We start from the raw sequence: 10,460 nt of genomic DNA, 5'->3' as shown, positions 1-10,460 counted from the left end.
CCTTCTACAAAGTTTTTATGCTTCGAATGAAGTTTTTGACGGTGTAAAATTTTCTATTTTAGACTTTCCGAACTTCCGGACTGATTTTTCCACGAATGACTCGAAAAGTGAAAATTTCCAATTTGGACCTAAATGTTCTTTTAAGGGCCTAGGTTACATTTTTACAACTCTTAGAGCATTTCAAACCTATTTTCATGAGTTCACCTATCACTTGAGACCTCATTTGAAAGTCGGTTCCTTATGAACCGAAATACTTTGGAAACTTGAATTGTGGAGTCAAAATTGACTATTTCTTTTCTTTACACGAATACTGTATGGCCTGGAATTTGAGATACAATGCATTATTGCATACTTTCAGGATCTCAAGAGGACTTCGAGGGAACTCCCGGCGAAGCGTCTTAGAGCTAATTTCTCAAACTTTGACTTTTGATACTTGGTGAGTATCAAGTGCATGTGAAGTGTTTAAATGAAATGATTCTTGTACTTTCTAGTTAATGAGGCTAGGGCGTACTTTATCGTCCCTGTCCTCTCTTTCATGAAATTGCTTGCTTGATAAGTGATACATGTTACATGTGAATGCAAATGAAAGTGTTTTTCGTGAGTATTGAGCGGCAGAATGTATCATGCCCTTTTAGGGTAGGAGGTACCGCTCATCCCGTCTCAATGCTATGACCAAATCTTGTCGATTGGAGCTTCGTCTCATCGACCTAAAAGTGAATGGGGGGGACGCCCCAACCCATTGGCTAGCCTTGTAACTCGAGCCGGCAAGGGCTTGGTCGAGAAACTTGGTGAACCTTGGGAAGTGTTATAGCTTGATCCAAATAAGGGGTCTTGCTAGGTATACTTGTTAAGTGATACCACCTACATGCTTGTTTGGTTACGGATCCAAGAGGGTGTCATGGTGGCTGGAGGTAGTAAGTGGAGTTCTACATGGATAACTGTGAAAGTTGACGGAGGGTCAACTACCTGAGCTTGGATCGCGCGTGGATTAGCTCCTGAGAGCTCCCGTATCCTTTTATTGTGATTAAATTCCCTAGTTGCTTAACGTTTCGCAGTTACTTGTTACTCGAGTTATTGCTTTATATTGTGTCTTTGCTAGCATGCTTGCATGTTTTTCCCTTGGCCTCACTGAGCGTTAGCTCACCCCAATTTGTTTTCCTTAACAGGTTTGGAAGTGGAAGTTCTGAGGCTTAATTAGTGACCCCCAAAAATAATTTTTCCCCACAGGGCTCGAGGCCAAAGAAAGCGCTTGTATTGAGTTATTAGTGCCTGAAGGGATATCTCATATATAATTTGAATTCGATTCACTTGATAAGTATTTGATGTAATTATTTGAGAACTGAGGACTTTTGTCTTATTCGGGGAATGATACCCTTACTTGAGATTTGTAATGTATCTTATCTCGTTCTAAGTTTGAAAAATGTTATTTCGTTTATTCTTGAGGTTGTACCCTATGTTATTGGATGTGAGTGATGTATTTTAATTGAGGACTGTAGTGAGTCCCGGCGAGAGCTGGGCAGGCGGTCCGCCGAGCCCTTTGGTTCGCCTTAGGGGGAGGTGGGGCTGTCACATAGGTGGATGAAATTTTTAAAAGACTATGATTGCACGATAAAGTACCATCCAGGAAAGGCCAATGTAGTGGTCGATACTCTAAGTCGTCAAATACAAGTGACCGAATTGATGATTAAGGAATTACACTTGTTGGAAGAGGTTAGTTATTGGAATCCTTGACTTGAGCTGAGGAAAGTAATCCTTGGGAATATTGTAGTGAATTCCACTTTGTTGGAACGTATTAAAGAGACTCAAGAAAGGGACCCTGAAGTGCAAAAATGAGTGGAGAAAGTCAAAAAGAGAGAAAAATCAAATTTTAACTTGGGATCAAATGGTATTTTGAAATTTCGGAATCGGATAGTGGTGCCAAAAGATGAGGGATTTAAGAAGGAGATTTTGGAAGAGGCACACCGATCGAAGTTTACTGTACACCCTAGAGGGAATAAAATGTACCAAGACTTAAAATGTTTGTATTGGTGGGAGAGCATGAAGAAGGAGATTGCTCAATTTGTCCAGACCTGTTTGATTTGTCAATAGGTTAAAGTTGAACATCAGAAACCATCGGGACTTTTACAACCTCTGGAGATACCTGAGTGGAAATGGGAGAACATCACTATGGATTTTGTATCAGGATTACCGAGGACACAAAGAGGCCATGATGCTATTTGGGTAATAGTGGATAGACTGACCAAATTGGCTCATTTTCTGCCAATTAATATGAAATACCCATTGGAGAAGTTGGCTAAGTTGTACTTGGATGAGATTATCAGGTTACATGGAATACCTGTAAGTATTGTGTCCTATAGAGACTCGAGATTTGTTTCGAGATTCTGGCAAAAGATGCAGAAAGTGTTGGGGACTAAATTGAATTTTAGTACTACTTACCATCCCCAAACCGATGGACAATCTGAGAGGACGATTCAAACCCTTGAGAATATGTTGAGAACTTGTATTTTGAATTTTGGGGAGAGTTGGAGTAAATTTTTAACACTGGTAGAATTTGCATATAACAATAGCTTTCACTCTTCTATTCAAATGGCTCCATATGAAGCACTTTATGGTCGAAAGTGTAGATCTCCGATTTGTTGGGATGAAGTAGGTGAACGAAGAATCTTAGACCCGACTACAATGCCTTGGATTGAGGAAGCTAATGAGAAAGTGAAGTTAGTACGCCAGAGAATTTAGATCGCACAGAGTCGTCAAAAGAGTTATGCAGATAATCGGAGGAAGGACTTAGAATTTGTGGTTGGAGATCTAGCATTTCTTAAGATTACACCTCTAAAAGCAAGTTTAATGTCTGGGAAGGGAAAGAAGTTACAATTGAGGTTTGTAGGGCCTTATAAGGTTGTTCAACGCGTGGGGAATGTAGCATATAAGTTGGAATTGCCACCGAGTCTGTCTCGAATTCACAACGTATTCCACGTGTCTATGCTTAAGAATTACCATCCAGACCCTACTCTTATTTTGCAACCGAAAAGCATTGAAATTGATGAGACTTTGACCTATGAGGAGAAACCGGTAAAGCTTCTAGATAGGAAGGTGAAAGAATTGAGGAATAAACGGATACCGCTGGTAAAAGTTCTTTGAAGGAACCACGGGCTAGAGGAAGTGACTTGGGAAGTCGAAGAAGCAATTCGAGAAAAGTATCCAGACCTATTCGCCAATCAAGGTAAATTTCGAGAACGAAATTCTCTTAAGGGGGAGAGGATGTGAGGACTCGCAAAAATTTACTTATTTTAAATTCCTATTGCTAGCTTATTTAAATATTTAATTGCCCGTTTATTCCAAATATTTTATTTCAACCTTTTTAGACCCAATTACATGGAATTATGACTTGCATATATTTTTAAAATGATTTGTTTCCAAATTTAATTTTTGGAAGCTCGTTAAGTGAGAATAATGAATGCGCGTTTGGAGACAATAACCGATTTTAGAGTACTATGAGCTTGAAAAATTGGATACTTGTACATTAGTCTTAAAATAGGTATTTTTATGTTTAAGTGTTCAAGTGTTAGTTAGTTATATTATCATTATAAGAAATTCTGGAGATTTCACTTTATCGCGCAGAAATCGGTACTACGCGTTTTCGCGGGCGCGATTAATTGAGGGACTTTAAACCCTTATTTTTAGACCCTTAAGAGTGAATAATAATAGTATGAATGAAAGTGCATTAGAGGTTTAGTGCACTAGTGAAATAAACTCGAGAGGAATCGAGCACGAAAAATGCGCGTGCGAGCGCGGGGAGAGAGTTGACTTTTGCACAATTTGGAGCCACACATTAAAGCTTTTCAAGGAAGCTTCATTGCAGCCCAAACACTCTCCTTTCTCTCTCACATTCCAGCGGCCAAAGGAGGAAGAAAAACAGCCCACATTTCTTCTTCATTTCACCTTCAAATCTTCACCAAATCACCTCAAATTTTACGTACAACTTGCTAAACACTTGGTGAACAACCTCAGCTAGGAAAAGATCTTGTTTTCCACGGTTTTCTTTAGCTATCAAGGGCCGAAAATTTCTGCTTGAGTCACCAACAAAGGTAATCAACGCTCAACCTTTGAATTCTTGGTTTATAGAAGATATCTGGCACGTATAAGCTCATATATTCATGTGGGTAGCTTAATTTATGTTGAAAATTTGGTGTGTGGGCTCTATGAACTCCCACTATGGCTTGATGGACTGATTTGATAAGTTTTGATGTTATTAATGTTGGATTAGTGCTTAATTTAGTAGAAATAAGTGATATTGTGGATGGAAACTCAAAGGAAGTGAAGAGGGAAATTTTTCCGTTTCTGCCCCTGTCAATGCCGTGACCTTTAGAGCATTTTTTTGAGGTTCAATTGACTTTTTTATGATGTATATATGTTGTGTGGGCTGTGTGAAAGGTTTCCACAAAAAATTACGTGATTTGGTTGGCCAAATGTTATGATTTCGAAAATTCATCAAAACTGGAAACGGGTGTCCAGTGTACTCTGGCAGTGTTTATGTTTCGGTCATAACTTTTTTCTCCGATGTCAAAATCAAGTGCCGTTTATGGCAATGGAAACTAGACATTCCCAGTTTTACAACGGTATAAAATGCACATCCTAATTCCACTTGAGTGATCAGTACCAACCTTGTAAAGTTGCCTGTTCTGTTTCTCATTTTACTGGAAGCTCTGTTTTAAGCAGCGAGTTGATGCTTTAATATGAGCTAGTTGTGGACAGATTTTGTGACGACCCCACCTCTCCCTAAGGCGTACCAAAGGGTTCGGCGGACCGCCTGCCCAGCTCTCGCCAGGACTCACTCACTCGTATCACATGCATACATCCATAGACCATAAATAGCATCGCAATTCAAGTTTATAATTTACATTGATGCACAATCAAGATATAAAAACTCAATATACCCAAACTAGTTCAAAGTGTATATAATCCAGATACAAAACATTCTATTCGAGTAATAGCGCGAGTACAAGAGCAAAACTCAAAACAACTAGACTACGCTAGTCTGTACATGTCTCATGCCTCGCTCGTACCCCCTGTAAGGAAAACAAATAGCGTGGAATGAGCTAAAAGCCCAGTGAGGTTCCAAATAGCAAATTGACCATTATTTATAAGTACAAGTTTTCGATATAGCAAAGTAACGAGCATGAAGAGTTCATAAAAGTGAGCAATAACACTTCAAGTAGCACTCTCAAAATGAGCGAGGGTAAACGTTTTTCAGAATAAACAATAATCCAATAAGCAATAATCATTCCAAAACATAAGAATACGGATGGCTCTCAGGAGCCAACTTCCCATTTCATCATCAGGAGTTTGATCACATAATAGTTGACACTCCGTCAACTTTCAAGTAAAGGAACCAATCCAGTAGAACACCACTTAAACGACTCTCCGTCCACCATTCAAACCCCCAGCTGGGCCCAAAATCCTCAAGAAACACGGGTGGTAATACTCGAGTATACCGATTAGTAGAGGAGATATCACTCCACTCGACAAAACAAGAGACCCAGGGTTCGTTACCTAATCGACCAAGCCTTTGCCGGCTCGACTTAAGTAACTCGCCGCAGGGTTTCTGGAATTCCAGGAAGTGCGCACATCATAAACAAGTATATCAAGTCAATTGCAACAATAAACAAGTATATCACGTAAGGGCAAGTGCGATAAAGTACACTCTTGCCCCAACAATTCACGTATATAACATGTAATCATATTGGTCACGTATCAAGTTCAAGTATCAAGTTCAATTCGGTATTTGAAAGCACTCACCAAAAGATATAGTGCCTTTACTGGTCACTTTCAGGTTATACTCCGGGTTCGGAGTCCAAATCTGCGATAAAACTCAGTTTGAGAACTTTGAAACATGACTAAGATTCGAAACTTAGACGTTTCGTTCAATAAAAATCAAGAAATTGGAATTCACTTGGAGAGTAGTTGTGAAACACTTGCTCGCTTTTTAAACGATAAAACTTTGTAACATTTATACTTGAAAATGCCATGCGAGTCGAAAGTACAAGGAAAACATACTCCGAGCAATCATTATTTCATTTCTCAAGGGTACAAGTTCGGCCAAGTCCTTACTTATATACCTCGAAACAAGAAGACTCAAGTACCCTAGATGGTTCAAGTGATATTCATATCAACTCTACCCAAGTCGCAAGTGTATTTCTATAGTCCTCGAGCGTAAATTTGGGCAGCACGCCCTTTGTGTTTACCTAATTTTCCAGCCATTTATGGCTTCATTATTTTTCCTCAGCCAATCCCAAAGTCATACATATCATAGATTCAAGTATATAGCCGTTCCATAGGCTCATAACAATCATAAGAACAAAATCAAAGTGATAACAAGTGCGGAAATGTAACCTAGCAAAAGACAGATTTGACGCGTGGTTGCGGAAATAACACATCCGAAGCCACGCTTATCAGATTGAGGCACAACTTATACCGTTTCGAATCTAAGACACAGGGCTACAATGTTCATGAAGATCACTTAGTCCAGTTTCCAATGCAACCTAGTCAAATCCTCAATTTACAGAACCAAAATCTAACTAGTCGGCTATTTAACCGTACTGCACTGGAATGGTCATATCTCAGGTTACCAAGGTCCAATTAAGGTGTTCTTGGAGGCGTTTAAAAGCTAAGTCAGAATACTAAAACTTTCATGTTTTGGAAAAAATCTAAATCAGTACGGATCCTAGTGAATAAATGTGATAAACTGGATAAACTGACCAAACGGACTACTGGGAAAAACCTTAAAACAGTGAAGGTATTTTGGTCTTTTCATGGGCTACGTTGCTCCGATTGAGCTGAAATTTTGTAGGAACATATAAAATACCATTATCTAAAACTTTCATGTTTTAGGGCAAGCCTAATTTGGCCTCTAACTATGATTATTAAAATCGGACAGAATGTAATCCTGAAATTCCAGAAATCTGGAATTTTTGAAATCTCAAGTCAATCCTTCCATTTTCTTGCTTCCAATTCTACCAAAGCCCCTTATCTACTCTTATATACAACATATACTAAATATAAAACAAGGTTAGGCAGAAATTAATCAAACCCTAGCTTGCATATCTCATCCAAGAATCATCACAACAACTTGCTTATCTTGTAATCAAGCTAAAACATGATCTAAATAACATCTTAAACCAAAATTTAAAGGAGCAAGGATCATGATCAGATTTTTATACCTCAAGAACAAGGCTTGGAAGAGTGATACTCCACTTCCTTTAGAAATTTCTTGGTTCCACAAGCTTCCCAACTCACAACCCACACTTTAATCGGTTTGGAATTTCAATTTCTTACTTGAATGATCCAACTCAAGAAGAAGGAATTTGTTTTCTTTCTCTCTTTCTCTCCTCTCCTTGTTCGGCTATGGGGCAGAAATAATGAAGGGAAAAGGAACAAAATTTAGGGATAAGAAGGATGACCATGTCTTGGTCAAGAAACTCTTAGGTGGCGACACTTGGAGCCACCACCACCTTTCATTTTTCTCTTTCTTTTCCTTGCTATTTTTAGTCCACATTTTCGGTCAAGCTAGCTGGCAATGAGGGGGGATATTTTGCTCAAGTATTAATGCTCATGTGATAAGAAAGTGGTGGTCAAGTGGTGCGTTCAATCGGTAGTGCAAGGTACCCGTCGGTTCGCGCCGTTTTTCTTCAAAACACACGTACTAGGGTTTTTACTTTCCATTCACTAACCTTATATCATTGCTCCTAATCACATATTATTTATTACTTAAAAGTCATTTTTAATCACCAAATTCGGTCCTTGCTCCGTACCGAAAATTCATCCGGCGAAAAATCGCGAAAACCCTAATTTGCTCCAATTTTGAAACCGAAAAGTGAAACCCTACTTTCTAGATTCATTTGCACTTATTATGGAATGACTGGGTGGTAGGGCTTTAATAAATGAATAATTTTCAAATAAAATGAAATTTTTAAGAAAAACGTGAGGGATTTTACAATTCTAGTGATTAAAATTAGGGTTTCAATTAAAATATGAGAGATTTAAGAAAACCGGTTAGTCACAAGTAACTAGGGTTTTTGATTAAAATATTAGGGTTTCTAATCTTTTAAAACAAAATAAGGTTTTAAATCAAACCCAAAGAAATACACTTTAGTATCTTCTTTACAAACAACCTCCTAATATTCAGGGTGTCACAGATTTTTAAAATGATTTCTTCTGAGAAATTGTAGCTTTATGAATTTAGTTTTCAATGCCACCAACCAAGCTCAATTCCAAGTTGAATTGAGTGAGTTGTGGCCAAAGTTCGAAACTGACTCAGGGATTGAAAACCCTCTTTTTGGCTAGTTGATGCCTTAACCTTGATTGGGACTTGTTGTTTCGAAATTTTGGTGTTAATCACCCACCAAATACATTTTGGATGTTTCTTAGACATTGTCTACATAAATGAACCATATTTGAGATGTTTTCATTAGCCGAATATTTAGAAAAGGAAAATTTACATACCAGGCAGATTTGCCTTGGAAACTTGTGGGACTTTAATGATTTTGTTAATTGACTTCCCGTATGTATTTTTCTATGAAATTGTACAGGGTGTTACCCTCATATGGTAGTGTAATACTGCCAAATTTGGTACAATTCCGAGTCCGTTTCGATATTCAACCAAAGTCCCAACGTTCGTGAATTAAATCTGAAATTTGGCCTAACGGTCTCACTTTTTCAGTAACTTTGAGCCACTATATCTTGGTGCTCGAAACTCCAATTCTTGTTCCACTTGTTGTGTTGAAAACTTTGATTGTAACTCTAATTGAGTTCCAAATTTTAGAGGCTAGTTCGCATTGTGTGAATTTTACCGAATTTTCAAACTTTGTCGAAAATCAACCCAAATCTGTCTTGACTTTCCAAAACAGCAACTTTGGGCCAAATTTCGAATATCTTCCAATTGTAATAATGGAAAAGTGTCTTCTAGGAACTTTTAGTACTTTGGAAGTAATTTCCAATGGTACCAAGTTTTCCAATTTTGGATTTGTAGAGAGAGAGATACGATTTTTCAAAGTACGTACAACAAATCTGAAATTTCCTAACTTAAGGAAAATAGAATTTTTCAAACTCTCCCTCTTCCTTTGATATCACTTGATCGTTTTGCACACGATTTCAAAGATGAAAATCAGGTTTCTCTTGTGTTTTAAAATCCTACCCTTGAGCCTCGATTTACGAGTAATTAAGGCTCGTACTTGCGAGATTTTCTTAGATTGTACTAGCGTGCAATCTTTCTTGATACTTAGGGGTTTTAAGTGATTTTGAGTGATAATGTGTTATTAATTGCTCAGGCACCCAAGAGGACATTCAAGAGGATCCCATGGTGGACGCCTGAATTTCGAGTGACATTTCTTCTTTGTTTACTTGGTGAGTGTCAAGTGTATGAGTACTTGATACATGCTTACTGTTATAAATGATTGGAGATTTTGAAAAAATGGAGTCAAGTGTGTACTTTATCGCACTCGTTCTCATTGGAAATAAATGACTCATGATTGAATTGATTGAATTGAATGAATGAACCATGAATGACTTAAATGAATGATTGAATGTATCAAATGCTTGAATGACATGAATTAGTATGCTATGGCTGCATACGTCGCTGGAGTGAGTCTCCTCGACACACAAATGTTACATGGGGGACGTCCAAACTCATAGGCCGACCTTGGGACTCGAGCAGGCATGGGCTTGGTCGGAAACTTCGGTGAGCCATAAGAATTCCAGGAAAAGCTTGATCTATTTGAGAGATCTCGCTTGGTATACTCGTGGAGTATCGCCTTACAAATGTCGTTCGGCCCTGATGCAGTGTACGGTGGACGGACATGAGAAGTAAGTGGAGATCTACGGATTGGAAATATCAACCCGGCTGATGGAGAGTCATCGCGGGAAGATATACGAATGAGATTGGCAAAACAAGTGGAAATTAGCTCCTGAGAGCTACCATATCCTTGAATTGTTTCTGTTTATTTTTCACTGGAACTGTTTACTTCTTGTATTTTATCGTTTTCCTGTTGATTGGGATTGTGACTTGGACAACGTGTTTGCATGTGTGTTCTTGACCTCACGAGCGTTTTGCTCACCCCGTAGATTTGTTTTCCTTAACAGGAGTGGGCATGGAATGAGTCTTGAAGGAACCCCTTTTGATGTACTTTTGGCTTAAGGTTTCTAATGTAATAGGCTAGATATTCCGGATGTTGTATATTTTGGGTATTGTTGTAACTTTTGAAAATCCGATGTACGGATTGGATAATCGTTATATATTGTTAAGTTCGAAAGTTTTTCCACACTTTCTTACTTTATCTGGTTGTGTTGGCTAGTATTGTGTTAAGCCTGAATGGGATTTGTACCGAGTCCTGGCGAGAGTTGGGCAGGCATTCCGCGGATACCCTTTGGTTCGCGTTAAGGAGAAGTGGGGGCATCACAAGTTCATA

General features: G+C 38.5%; 1 long non-coding RNA gene across 1 annotated transcript; it reads left to right on the top strand.

Annotated features, from left to right (window-relative positions):
- Positions 1 to 356: 356 nt before the first annotated feature.
- LOC113758128 lies at positions 357 to 1,435 on the top strand. The gene is made up of 2 exons (XR_003466581.1): positions 357 to 436; positions 1,167 to 1,435. It is a non-coding gene; the product is annotated as an uncharacterized LOC113758128 (long non-coding RNA).
- The last annotated feature ends 9,025 nt before the right edge of the window (positions 1,436 to 10,460 follow it).

This window comes from Coffea eugenioides, unplaced genomic scaffold (genome assembly GCF_003713205.1).
Source record: "Coffea eugenioides isolate CCC68of unplaced genomic scaffold, Ceug_1.0 ScVebR1_36;HRSCAF=193, whole genome shotgun sequence".
NCBI classification, from domain to species: Eukaryota; Viridiplantae; Streptophyta; class Magnoliopsida; order Gentianales; family Rubiaceae; genus Coffea; species Coffea eugenioides.
The sequence above is the reverse complement of the archived record's forward strand: the minus strand, read 5'-3'. Positions and strand labels throughout refer to the sequence as shown.